Consider the following 9,721-nt stretch of genomic DNA (forward strand, 5'->3'; position numbering starts at 1 on the left):
CAGCATTTATAGCTGTTGGTTGACAGCTGCAGGGCACAGCCCCTGGTACTCACACACCCAACACATTTTTGTTCCTGAGCCAGCCAGCCCTTCGGTTTGGTGGCTTTGTCGACTGCGCATCTTCCCCTCTGCGCGGACGGCGCTGGGCTGCGCTGGCTACCGCTGTCCTGCCACTGCGGTCTGAAAAACAGCATATACACCACCAGATTTTCATTTTTGCTCAGGGTATGAACATTCCTCTCGCAGGGAATAGGAGGCATCCTGGGACAATAGTCTGCTGGCATCCTCGCAGGAGTCCTTGGGGAGCTCAGGTGTGTGCTCGTGGCACACATGCCATTAGAGGGCAGCCAACACTGCTCCAGTAGCCTCTCCCATCATCTGTTTCTCTGCCATGTTTAATAGGCTTTGTCTGGTTCAGGGCAAACCCCATTAGGCATGAAAAGGCAGAGCTATGTAAAGAAACTTGCACTGACAGCCTGTTAAATGAATAAGATTCTGCAGGATAGTGGGATTCAGCTGTTTTGGAAAAAAAATATACACACACAGACACACATTTTACATTTTTTCGCTTTTTTGTCAGTATAAAAATAGGATCTCAGTTTGCTGAATGTATTCTTAGCTGCACTGTGCTATCATTCACTGCTAACATCGCAATTGCCATTTTCTCTTTGTTGGCCCAACCACATGAAGTAATACTCCCGTGGCATTGTAAACCACATGATTTTTTGCCAAGCCTTCTGATTCTTTGATTTTACAGACTTAGGCAAATACATCTTGCTAAAAAATACTCCTGGATTTGCAGCAATTAATGACGCAAGCGGTCAGTTATACCTCTGAGAGCTCAGTTGCATGTGCAGGAGTTCAGCATCTTCCAGAGGACTGGCTCAAGCCCTGCGCGGCCGTGCTGCTCGAGTCCAGGCTTTTGCACTCAGTCACAGCTAGTTCCATCCACGGTCATCAGGCTTACAGGTTTAATATGAGACAGAAGTGTGAGAATGACAAAGTAACTCATACAGTTACAGACACGTAGATTAAATAATCTAAGCATCGCATGCTGCTGATGTGAAATCAAGGCAGCTTTTGCACTTGTAATTTCTTTACAAAAAATGTTTTTGTTTCTTTTTTTGCTTAAACCCATGGATAATGAAAACTCAGTTTTTGACAAGCTTTCCTGTGCAGTGAATGGGACAAACGTGTTTGACTCTGGCCACAACTCCCAATGATAGTGAGAGGCTTGAGAAAAAGGGTCCTTTAAGTGCTTTTCTGTTTCTACAGATCTTGTCACCGACACTGCACGCAGCTGGTGTAGTTAAGATTAGGACTGCAATTATTTTTTGCTGACTCTGTCAGTTTGAGCTTTTCTAGCAGAATTTCTCTAGAGGGCAGTAAGGATTCAAAGCTGCCTCAGTGCAAAAAATAATAAAATATATATATATATTTTGTAGAAATGACAGATCATCTTTGCACAGCAGTAAAGGTTACAAGAGTGGGTGCACATGTTGCAGTGTAGGGTAGAACAGCTAAAAGCACATAAAGCATACTGTACACTCTTTCTTCTCATAACATCACCCAGACTGATATTTCATTGCACATTTGTATTCTAAATTACTTAAAGTATTCTGCTTTTAATCTTGATAAGAAAGGGCCTTTTTGTTAGGGAAGATTCGGTTTGGATTAGTGGATGGTATGATAACAGGGAAACAAATTGGAAAAATAAGTCAAGGGTCCGAAAGGAAACCTTTGGTAAATACCCTGCAGGGCTGGGACTAGAATTGCTTTTGTGACTTAACGTGCTACTTCCAGAAAACTGGGGATACCGAAGCTAGACCTGGGTCCGAATACAGTGTGTGTGATCATTCTCTGGCTCCAGCATTATATTTAACAGCGGCAAATATAAGAGTGCATGTATAATACCTGCTGCGAAGGATATAATGCCTGCTGGATTTTCACAAATTAGGTAGGCTTACTGGTAAGAAAGACATGAGGTAGTACTGAGGGTATGAATGTTTTGGAGCTCTCCTGCACCATCCCCATCATCTTTGCACACCCTACTTTAAAGTGATGCAGCGAGGGCACCTAAGGAGATTAAATTCCCTTTAATACCTTATAAATCTCATATATCACTTAGGAAAACAGTGTATAATGAGTTCCACACAACTGCTGTTTCTAAGAGTTCATAGCCCTTTCCTCCTTGTTTTCTCCATACATCTAGTTTTGAAGCCTCCAGAAACAGAGCAGAAGTTTTGCGGGTCAGGTCCTTCTACCTTCACTGTCAGTGGGCAGTACCATGTAACCTCCCAGCCAGGAGGGCGAGAGGAAAAAGGAGCTGGGTCTGTGCGGGTATATTTCCAATCCTTTGATGATTATACTGCAGTAGTAGCTCCGAGTTGATCTACTTAAGGCAGCCCGAGCTGCACGTGTGGTTATTTGTGTGTTCAGTGCTGTCCTAATGAGTTACAAGTGCCTGGGTGAGCTGGAATGCAGGGACAGAGTCTCTCGCCCTTTCCAACAGACCTGTTCTTCAGACTCTCCCATTCTTTTCTGTCTCTATTCCTATGATTTTGTGGCGTTGTACTTTAAACCTGGAAGGGCTCTGGGAGTATTTGATAAAGTCCCTCCAAGACAACACTCACATGACAGACTAAAGCTTTCTACTGCATCTGCTTTTGTCCCACTGGCCACGATATAAAGTAAGAAACTTGTATGATGCACGCAGAGGAAATTCAGTTCTTGCCTTCATTGTACTTAAGCCCGCTGGGTTAGCAGAGCAGAAGATCCAGAATAAAAATCTTGGATAGGGTTGAGGAAGCTAAGGTTCAGTCCCACACCAAAGACCATGTGGGAAGACAGGTGACCAGGGATGGTTGTCAACAATTATAGCATGGCCAATACTTGACAATAAAGTACCCCTAACTTAATTGCAAAATTGAAGCTGTTTATTGAAGCTTGGTGATACCATGAATAACAAAAGATCTTTGTGTACTTTAATGATACCTTTACATAATAGCGGCTATCTCTATTTCAATGTAATAACCATTTACTACTCATTTTGTATAGGGCAGGTGTGGTTAAATTTGATCTGTGTTGTTTTCAGCCAAATGCAGGCCAGCTCAAGTTTCTGCAGGTGCCCGTTTTGCCCGTACAATGAGGCATAAAGCTCAGAGGTACGAGAGGTATAATCAGACATAAAACTGAGATCCAGTTGTTTATGGTACCTAAACAAAATAGTTGAACCCTAAAATCTGAGTTCACATTGGTGTGGGGATTTGGAGAACCTAACTGAAAATGTGGTTTACAATCCAGTAATTCAGGGGAGCCAATGGATTTCTTATCTGTGTTATATCGAGGTTCCCCAAATTCAGTTTGCTCAGAAGGTTACAATAGCAACTGCTACTGCTTGCTGATTTTTTATTAACTTCCAAGGCACATGTAGAGACGAGGGCATGTGTCTATCCCTTCCTTTCTCACATGTGCTGTATTTTAATACAACCCTCCTCCTTCCAGCAGCATCTTTAGACCTCCCAACTACTTACATCTTAACTACTTACCCAACTCCTTGACTCATCAATGTCTTTCAAGTCAGATCTCTCCAGGACAATATTGCTCCTGGTCCCTGAAGGCTCACTGCGCGGGCTGGTCCTGAGTGGAGCTGCCGAACAACCTTGCAGTCGCTGGATTGCTGCTGTATGCCCCAGGCAGGCACTCAACCCACCTCCCAGGCAAGGGATCTATGTAGGAAACAGGGAGCTGCCTCTGCACATCACATCTGAGTGGTTCACACACCAGCCGTAGTATGCGATCGTGTTTTGAGAACTTCAGACGTATATCATCATCAACATATGTGCAAGTGTTATGCCAGAAATTAAAGTCTGGGGCAAAAATATCAGTGGGGCACTTGAAATAAACAACCAAGACACAACTTTTCAAAACAACTAGTTCAAACAGAAGATTGGAATGTTACGAACAATGTGAGGATGGGCTAGGTTTTATTGTAAGATTATGTTTTTAAGGAATACTAAATTTAGGATCTAAAGATGTTCATACTTGAATATATTTAAATAATTACTCTGTAAAATATTCATTCTACAACCAGTATTCTTGCTTTTCAGGTGTCTTAGCATCTAACAAATCTGTATTCCTGACCTTAAAAAGTATGTTTCTTGCCTGAAACAGATTTAAACAATAATGTAAGATGCCATAAAACTTGAAACCTCCTATGTCACGTCAAGAGGAGATTTCATTCAATTCCTTCCATATTCGCAAGGGAGTTCAGAGTTTTTTAGCTCAGCTGCATCCAGCATTTTCACCTGAGACCTCTTCCCTTCCCTCTCACTGGCCAACCATCCTCTCTTAGGCTGTAGCGTCACAAATGCATTTTAGGTGTGGGTTGACGACCGTATTTTAAGCAGCCCCCAGCTCATTTCAGACTCGGTGCTCTGACAGTTTTGGTGGTGCAGTTGTTTGCACACCACGTACGGAACCATACTGAAGATTTGTTCTCATGTAAACCCAATCCAGGTTAATTTGCCAGTCTTTCACTGGGAAAAAAGGTGCTAATGGGGAAGGTGCTTGATACTAGAAATGGTGTCAGAAATGGTTTCCTGACCCATGGACAGGTTTTGAAGTTAGAACTTTCCCCTAGTCAACATTGAGATAGAACAGACAGTATTCCAGGTTTTTCATGAAAAATGGGTTGTAGCCTTGTGGTTTGGCTCTCACTAGGGCACCCAAAGCGACAGCTACACCATGGTGAAAAAAACCTGTCCCCTTTTCACCCGACACATTGCATGTGACGAAGATCATCGTTGTGTGTTTATATCAAAAATACTGAGGGAGCTTTCACTCCCCTGTTACATTATTTGGTACGAGCAGTGAGGCTCATAAATAGGGTTAGAAGTTCCCTTTCGAAAGAGGAATATCCACCTAAAATAGATCTATTTCAAAGGCAGTGGCCCAAGAGCAATTGCTGTTTGGGGTCCTCAATATAATTCAAACCACACTGTCTCCCAGAAAAAGCTTTTAGTTAAGGGGCTATGATTTTAAGAAGGCTTTATACCCCATATGTGCACTATGGATCATGGAACTAGGAAGCAGTAAAAGTTGAGTACAGCTAGTATACCAGGGACTGACAGCATTATGACTTTTATCAGTTGTATGAGAAATAAGTCCAGTCTTAGTAAGACAGTTAAGCCAATATGACCATACCCCTATGGTATAGATTTATGGTACATGGTCCACCCTATAAAGCAATTGTTTAGAAACCAAGGGCTTAAAAAGCCCTGTTCGGACAAGTAGTCCTTGTTCTCAAGTTCCATTAAACTTCCTTTGCTTCAGCCAGAGCAGACCCAAGAAAAAGCACCAGACAAGTAAGCAGACTGTGAGAGACCCAGGCCAACAAACATACCGCCTTACCTGTCCTAGGGTAGTCCAGTTTGCCTCGCAGAAGCATGTAAAACAATAAGCCAAACAGGAATTCATCATCTGGAAGATACATGGACCAGTGGAGCAGACCTGGACCAGCTTATTCTTGGCTCTACCGATACCATCTATTGCTCGTGCCTCAGTTCCCCCACCTATGTAACCATATAGGTAAAACCATTTTGCAAAGCCCTTTTACATCTGTAAATGAAAAACATATAAATGCCAAATGTTGCTGTAATGAAAAGTGTTTTCCTGGGCTGTTCGAAATCTGGGAAATCCATATTGGACACTGCTTCTGGAATGTTACTGCAGTGACACCGTTACAGCAAGAGTGCTTTCCCCCAAAAATATAAAGGCTTGCAAGGATAAAGTAGATCAAGTTTAGTGGTTCAGGATCAGTCAGTTACTCAATGTTACAGCAGTTAGAAGGAGGTGAAGGGAAGATGGGTGATTTCAGTAAGGTACCTACAGGGAGATGTGTGCCAGGATTCAAGCCTGGTGATTCATAAGCTGTTCGTCAGTAGCTGTTAAATATCTGCTTTTTGCCAACGCTCACTGTTTCAGTCTGCCAAAGATACTGGATAAACAGTCGCTGTAAAAAATTTATAGTTTCTCTGGGGAAAACAAAAGCTTTTTGTGGCATAATACAACATCATAAATTAAAACTTTTTTTTTAAATTAAGAAGTTACATCATGTTTTGATGTAATGTGATGTGGCAGGTCATGCTTTTAATTTTAATAAGCTTAAAAAAGAGAGACAGAGATTGAGATTTGGGAATATAAATATTGTTTCTGAACCTATAACATCTCTTGTTGGAGGCTAGAGAAGCAGGTTCACCTCTGCCATCTGGGTTCAAGTCTTATTTCAGGAAAACAATTTGAAATGACTTCTGGAGGTACCAACACCAGTTAATGAACTGAATTTCCACTCCACAGACCTTCCAGGAAATTGCCAAACAGCATTAGCACTTCTATAGTATTTGTCATACTTAAGTATTGCTGTGCTTCAAAAAGCACTGCCCTCTCCAGCTTACCTTTCCTGAAGTGTCCTGTAACTTTCAGGTATCTTCAGCTTCAAAAATTCCAGTATGAGACATCTGGGACTGTATTTCAGTGATGTTTACAGTAAGTGCCCGCTGATTTCAGGAGCAATTGCAGGGCTCCACGTGCATCCCTGAATGGTCTGAACCCTGCATGCATTTAGTCACATCGGAGGTGACTTCACTAGATGGCCGTGGCTGTGTCCTCTCTCCCTTGGTCTGACACCACCAGATGCAGCTCCGGAGGGGGATTGCCCTCAACCTGCGTTGGCTTTGGCTGCGGAGACATCCTGGAGCTCTCGCTGCCTGCCTTGGCAGAAACTTGGCACTTTCTGGAGCAGCCTTGCATAAGCCTTGGGAGAACGAAATAGGAAATGACTACTGTAACACAGCTGAGTAATGCGGTTCATTTTAAGCCGCTCAGACAACCACCTCACCCTCTGCTAAGCCCGAGGCAATTGGTTTGGGGCTGTTCAGGGCACTTGCCTTTCATTCTCATTGCTGATTTCTCTCTTCAGGCCTCTTATTTATTCTCCTAATAGTTAATTTTTCCATTCTAACTCTCATTTTTATATTTTTAATCATATTCAGAATAGAGGAAAAAGGGTCACCCATTGTCCTCATAAGTGACATCTAGTCTATGGCTTGACTGACAGGAGGTACCATTAGAATAAGCAACCCCTCTCTGACTGAGACTATCCATGTTAACATTTCTGTACTCTGGGCTATATATTTGATTTTACTTAGCTGTAAATTATGAGTGACTCCATCAAAGTCAGAGGCATTACTCCAGTGCTAACACAGCATAGGTCAGCTCAGATTCACGCTTTCAAGATTTCAGATGCCTCACTCGGGCTCCTGGTGTATTGCTGGCCACTTCTGTTGTTCTGTTGTGTATGTGGCTGGAGTGAGCTGGCAGAAGTACCTGATACTCGAGCTTCTCACAGGAATCATTGCCTTGAATTTCTTGAAGATCAGGTTCACGCTGGCATTTGAACTTGGCTCTGGAGACAGAATCGTACAGTACATTACTATATTGTAAATCATATCAGGGCAATATCAAAACACAATAAAAGTTAAACAAAACATCTGAAATAATTTTCTCTGTGTACACAGAATATGTCTCCTTGGGGTAAAACTGATCTTTCAATTCAGGGTTCACATGGAAGGTAAACTGCTGGAGACAGAGAAAGTTCAACGCAATCAGCTGAAAACAATAGGCCTAGATTAAACATTACCAACGTTCCACTCCGAGTAGGAAAAAGAGTTTCCTTTCAGTTCCACAATTTCACACTCTATGACTGGTTTCCATACTGGTAGTTTCTTTCCATCAGGAAAAAGCTAGGAATGTTATGGAGAAGGCTGAGCTGTTAGAGGGGAGGAGGAACACATAGTTTTGATTCACATGAGAAGGAACGGGAATAAAGTTTACAAAACTCGTTTCAGGAGGTACGAAACCATGAGATCAAAATTTACATGGGCAGCCTAACTGCTGGAAAACAGGGTGAGCAGCTGTAGAAATTGGTACGTAGAGAAAGCGAGGAGGGTCAGAGGTGTGGGAGTGCTTAAGTATCTTTGCAACTGATAGAAAACAGAGAAGAGATTTTTAAGGACTTCATACTGTATTCTTTTAGATAATGAGAACATAAAATATCTGGTTCTCATCTTTTTTACACTTATGTAAAATTAGGCTCAACTCAACAAGTTAATGGAGTTACATAGGTTTAAATCTGGCGTAAGTGAGATAAGAAACAGGCCCATCAGTTCATTAAGGAGTTCATTAAGTGCGACTGGAATATCTTGCAGAGCCTGTGTTCCTGCAAATAAAAACATGTGTTTGAGGCCAGAGGAAGGTATTCTGCGTGCCCTAATGTGTACGTGCACAACTAGCTGCCTGTTTTACAGTGCAAAGCTAGAGGGCTCTGTATAGTTGCATCTGGGAGTGGGCGAGTATATATTTGTACAACCGCAGCACTTGTGCATGCAACAAGATCGATGCACATACAGGTGGGTCTAACCTATCATCAGTAACAAACTGAGCACAGAAAAATACGCCCAGGTCCGTGTGCACACAAGACCTTCCATTGAAGTAAACTTTGTCATGACTTCTAGGCTTGCAAAATTATCCTGTTTATGTTTATCTCACTTATATGTAAGTTAAATATATAACTACATTCCACCATTCTGTGTTTTCTGCCGAGGGATATGCTTATGGTCTTATGATGCTACTCAACCCACTCTATACCAATTTTACTCAAACATCAAAATAAATGCGTATTAAAAAATCCATCCACAGGAAGGATCTGAATAGCAAGGGAACAAGCAGCTCCCTCAAAGACCATATTCCCCTTCCTGATTGATGGGCTCCATTACTTCAACTTTGCTGTTTGATCAAATGGTAAATCATGTAAATATACCATGTATGAGTGTCAAAGCAGTTTTGAAGAACTGAAAATTTTTGTTTAAGTTATAGGTCAAGCAGCAATTTCCCAGAACAACTCCTAATGAAAGCAAAGATTTTCTTCCTTTTAAGCACACATCAGACCAATCTAATTTACTAGGGAGAAAATTCACTTTAGTGCAGAAGGACAATCCAGACGTATACACTACTTATGCCCTTGTTAAGTGAAAATTGGGATAAGTGGTACTAAGTGGGTGCATAGATCTTAAGCTTGTCCTCTTCAATAGGGTGAATTTTACCCTTAATAAGAAGTATAAGTAGAGCATCAGTGTTGTCTAGATTCTTCTGAGGACCATTAACACACAGCTGAGTTTCACCATAAAGATGTAGTAGAAAATGTAAATTAATTGAGAGCTGTTTTACTAGTTATATACTTCTCGCTTATTGCTTTTCACTTGTAAACTGTGGACTCTGTTACGACTTCTCCAAATTATGCTGAAAAAAAGGTTTTGAATTCATTTCTATCAATCCTTCATGGGATTTCCTTATGCATTTCTATTCAGTTTCTGCTGTTTGTACTGCTGAAAATGTATCACATCACAAGGACATCCTGCAGATACTTAATTTAGTCTTCATGTGACTCGCTACATCTGTCCTTGAGAAGGTCTACTTCAACAGACTAGAATGCCGAGGAAGGCAAATGAAACTCAGATACACGCGTTTGATACAGGCCCTCAGAGCAACCCAGATCTTCACAGCTGCAGTTCCAGTAGCCTGGGAGGGACCGATGAAGGCCACATTCAACCTGGGAAAGAGTCAAAATATGCCTGAGGTAGCACCAAGGGACAGCCCGGTTGGG

The 9,721-nt window shown here is 41.9% G+C and overlaps 1 long non-coding RNA gene across 1 annotated transcript; it reads right to left on the reverse strand.

Annotated features, from left to right (window-relative positions):
• Positions 1-62: 62 nt before the first annotated feature.
• On the reverse strand, positions 63-5,996 carry LOC114017461 (uncharacterized). The gene is made up of 3 exons (XR_008734218.1): positions 5,413-5,996; positions 3,549-3,728; positions 63-962 (listed from the first exon to the last, which is right to left on the reverse strand). It is a non-coding gene; the product is annotated as an uncharacterized LOC114017461 (long non-coding RNA).
• Positions 5,997-9,721: the final 3,725 nt, after the last annotated feature.

This window comes from Falco cherrug, chromosome 10 (assembly GCF_023634085.1).
Source record: "Falco cherrug isolate bFalChe1 chromosome 10, bFalChe1.pri, whole genome shotgun sequence".
Lineage (NCBI taxonomy): Eukaryota > Metazoa > Chordata > Aves > Falconiformes > Falconidae > Falco > Falco cherrug.